Source organism: Nerophis lumbriciformis, linkage group LG20 (assembly GCF_033978685.3).
Source record: "Nerophis lumbriciformis linkage group LG20, RoL_Nlum_v2.1, whole genome shotgun sequence".
NCBI classification, from domain to species: domain Eukaryota; kingdom Metazoa; phylum Chordata; class Actinopteri; order Syngnathiformes; family Syngnathidae; genus Nerophis; species Nerophis lumbriciformis.
Window position 1 is genome coordinate 6,818,612 of NC_084567.2, and position 4,541 is coordinate 6,823,152.

General features: G+C 39.8%; 1 protein-coding gene across 1 annotated transcript in view; it reads right to left on the reverse strand.

Annotated features, from left to right (window-relative positions):
- LOC133619281 (uncharacterized) overlaps positions 1-4,541 on the reverse strand; it is a 260,390-nt gene that overhangs the window by 133,168 nt on the left and 122,681 nt on the right. The gene's annotated exons all lie outside the window — the stretch shown is intronic.

Sequence of the window (4,541 nt, forward strand, 5' to 3'; positions counted from 1 at the left end):
GTGACGTCATCGCTTCGAGAGCGAATAATAGAAAGGCGTTTAATTCACCAAAATTCACCCATTTAGAGTTCGGAAATCGGTTAAAAAAATATATGGTCTTTTTTTCTGCAACATCAAGGTATATATTGACGCTTACATAGGTCTGGTGATAATGTTCCCCTTTAACATTTGACAACCAAACAATTACACAAGGCGACTCAATAAAAAATCTGGGTATTATCTTCCACCCAACTCTCTCGTTTGAATCACACATTAAGAGTGTTACTAAAACAGCCTTCTTTCATCTCCGTAATATCGCTAAAATTCGTTCCATTTTATCCACTAGCGACGCTGAGATCATTTGTTACGTCTCGTCTCGATAACTGTAAGGTATTATTTTCGGGTCTCCCTATGTCTAGCATTAAAAGATTACAGTTGGTACAAAATGAGGCTGCTAGACTTTTGACAAGAACAAGAAAGTTTGATCATATTACGCCTGTACTGTATGTAACTTTATATACATATATATATATATATATATATATATATATGTATATATATATATATATATATATATATACCTATACTGGCTCACCTGCACTGGCTTCCTGTGCACTTAAGATGTGACTTTAAGGTTTTACTACTTACGTATAAAATACTACACGGTCTGGCTCCAGCCTCTCTTGCTGATTGTATTGTACCATATGTCCCAGCAAGAAATCTGCGTTCAAAGAACTCCGGCTTAATAGTGATTCTCAGAGCCCAAAAAAGTCTGCGGGCTATAGAACATTTTTCTATTTGCGCTCCAGTACTCTGGAATGCCCTCCCGGTAACAGTTAGAGATGCTACCTCAGCAGAAGCATTTAAGTCCCATCTTAAAACTCATTTGTATACTCTAGCCTTTAAATAGACCCCCCTTTTTAGATCAGTTGATCTGCCGTTTCTTTTCTTTTCTCCTCTGCCCCCCTCTCTCTTGTGGAGGGGGTTGGACACAGGTCCGGTGGCCATGGATGAAGCGCTGGCTGTCCAGAGTTGGGACCCGAAGTGGACCGCTCGCCTGTGCATCGGTTGGGGACATCTCTGCGCTGCTGACCCGTCTCCGCTGGGGATGGTCTCCTGCTGGCCCCACTATGGACTGGACTCTCACAATATTATGTTAGATCCACTATGAACTGGACTCTCACTATTATGTTAGATCCACTATGGACTGGACTCTCATTATTATCTTTGATCCACTATGGACTGGACTCTCACTATTATGTTAGATCCACTATGGACTGGACTCTCACTATTATGTTAGATCCACTATGGACTGGACTCTCACTATTATGTTAGATCCACTATGGATGTCAGGCTTGGACGGAGGAAGGGACTCAGATGCAGAGAGGTGATTCCAAATAAAGCTTTTATTTTGAAATACTCTTTAAGCCTCCAGAGCCGAGTAAATTCAATTACTATGAAATACAAAAATACAATCGACAAAATGTTCCAAAAGGGAAAAACCGAAAATCACTCCAAAAAAAAAGGAGGAATACAAAAATAAGGACGATATAATTAGCACAAGACACAAGAGGAAGGACCCGTGATCTGAAACAAGAGGAGTTGCTTTTCAAAATAAAACATGTAAATCACAAGACAGAAAAAACCAAGACAAGACTTCCCTCACCGCGGTGTGACAATGGACTGGACTCTCATTATTATATTGGATCCACTATGGACTGGACTCTCACTATTATGTTAGATCCACTATGGACTGGACTCTCACTACTATGTTAGATCCACTATGGACTGGACTTTCACAATATTATGTCAGACCCACTCGACGTCCATTGCATCCGGTCTCCCCTATAGGGGGTTGGGGGCTTCACCCACATTTGCGGTCCTCTCCAAGGTTTCTCATAGTCATTCTCATCGACGTCCCACTGGGTTGTGAGTTTTTCCTTGCCCTGATGTTGGCGCTGAACCGCGGATGTCGTTGTGGCTTGTGCAGCCCTTTGAGACACTTGGGATTTAGGGCTATATAAATAAACATTGATTGATTGATTTCCTTAGGTTAAGTTTATGTTAACTTTATTTTTGTTACAAACCCATGTCAATTGAGTGGGGAATATGTATTGTTCCGGTTTGGTCACGTTGTTGGGACAATTAATATGTGAGGGAATTAAGGAAGCAGCATGTGACGACAAGTGTTTGATGTGGAAGACGTTAATGGAGTCTCGGATTGAAAATAAACTTTATTCCCTTGGAGTTTATGAGGCCAACGAGGTATGATTACTTCTGATATGTTTGTGACATCTATGTGTTTTCTTTTTTTGGATGTCAGACTAATTGTAAGTTCTGTTTGCTTATTTTATTACTTCTGACGGCATTATATTTGGCATCGTTGGTAACGTGAAGAAGACGTGGCTGAAATAAATGTCTGTGAGAAAAACGAACGACTTGAGCCTTGATTAAGACCTCGGAGGGAGTAACACTGATAATGGGCCACTATTTACAGGTCAGTGATTTGATGAGTTTTCAGAAAAAAGTATGGGTTTCAACTAAGGCTGTCAATGTTAACGCGTTAACGCATGTGATTATTAAAAAGAATATATCGTGTTACCATAAATGAATGATGATTAATCACAGTGTTGGTTTTGACCGGCGCAGGAAGGCAGTGCGCATTGCACAGGCAGCGATGACGTCACACAGCAGTGGTAGAGGGATGTGCTCTGCGCCCACTTTCGCTTCAAAACAAACCTCGATGGAACTTCAGATAAAACTGAGGTTATTAGTCAGTAATGCAGCGACAAACTTTCTTATCATCGGCACACATCAAGTTTCAAATAGAATCAAAGAATCAGGACGCACTTTGTCCTGTATGTTTATTAAGTAAGTGGCCAACAGAGCCCATTATTTTGTTTTCATGTTCCCGGGTTGGTGTAAGAGAAAAAGGTCAATGGTGACGTCACACGCCAGTTTTGACACAGCAGTTTGGCTCCAGTCGCCAACATGCACCGAGCAGGCATCTTGTCAGTGCAGCAGATAACTAAAGTCAGTGTACAAAAGTGAAAATAGAAGTGTTCTGCTGTCTATGCTTGCAATAAGAGCAATATTTATGTGAGCGTGTTTGTTTCCTCACTGAGTGCAGTTGGTCCGAGGTCGAGTACAAGTCATCCTTCAATGAGGATATTACTGATACAAGTCAAGAGGAAAAAACGTCAATTAAGGCTGAAATGCTATAATGTTGAAAACGTATACTGGGGTAGTGTGAGTTTCACACTTTCACAAGACTTACTTTGGCAAACAACTTGCAGTTTGCTTGAACCCACTAAAACAGTGGTCCCCAACCACCGCGCCGCGGCCCGGTACCGGTCCGTGGACCGATTGGTAAAATACAAATATTTTTTTTAATTTATTTTTTTTAACTTCTTGTGCACAATATTTGTGTTTTTTTTGTTAAATCAACATAAAAAACACAATATATACCCCCCCCTCGTCAAGCGTTGACCGGTCCGCAGCTACAAAAACGTTGGGGACCACTGCACTAAAAGACAGAATACAACATTGTCGATTTTTGTTTAATTTCTATCTCCAAAGTATTTTGATATCAAAAATGTTTTTGCGATAAGGAGCACTTCAATTATGAGCAGAAATGTAAGAAAAGATGAAAAGGGTCGCTAGTTATTTAAAAGGTATTTTATTTTTTAAAGTGCAGTTGTCGATCGGAAGTGGCAACCTTCTGGCGCATGCGTAAACACATCGAACAGTGGCAAAGCGGAAAGTCCAAGATGGCGGACTAAGCGACGTGGCTTTCCGGAGAAGTTTCACATTTACGATTTTATAGATTCAAAAATAGCATCAAATACCTCAACTATTCGCCTTTTCTTAAGCCCACCAAACGGACTTTGAGTGTGGAGCGATGGCGTGTTATGTGAAGTGAAGATTGAAGACGTGATAGAAGATGGACGACTACTGCTATGCTAAGATGGCGACGTCCGCTAAAAGAGAAGATGAAAGAGAATCAACTTCCAGCAAATCACCAACGGAGATAAAGACGAAAGATGAAGGTGAGTGAGTTGCGTTCCCTCATTTGAAAACTGTTTGAATTCCAAGCCCTAAAAATAGAAATTAGCCGACTTTGTAGAACAATGTAAACAAAGAACCTCGCTCCAAAATGTCTGAAATGTCTGTTAGAAGTTAGTAGCAGTAGTAAACAGTAGGCAAGCAACGATACTTGGTATAATCCTGCGTGAATCCGCCTTTATTGACCGTCATCCTGTGTTTTAATATTTTTCAATCAGACTTTTTGTTTGTGTCTGCAAAATTTCTCATCCTCTGATACAACATGTACTAATTAACTCTGCATACACTTTTTTTTTTATCATTTTTGAGTTTGTGGATAAAAACATTTTGTCCCTGAAATAATTATTAAACTTTTAAAATATTGTTTAGTAAATGTAAACTTTAAATAAAGATCTTATAGTATTCAGTACACCACTGATACTTTGTTTCCTGCAGAATGTTTGTGATGACAAGCAAAAAAAAAAGGAAAAAAAGGTTGTTCTCTTTACCCCCACAAA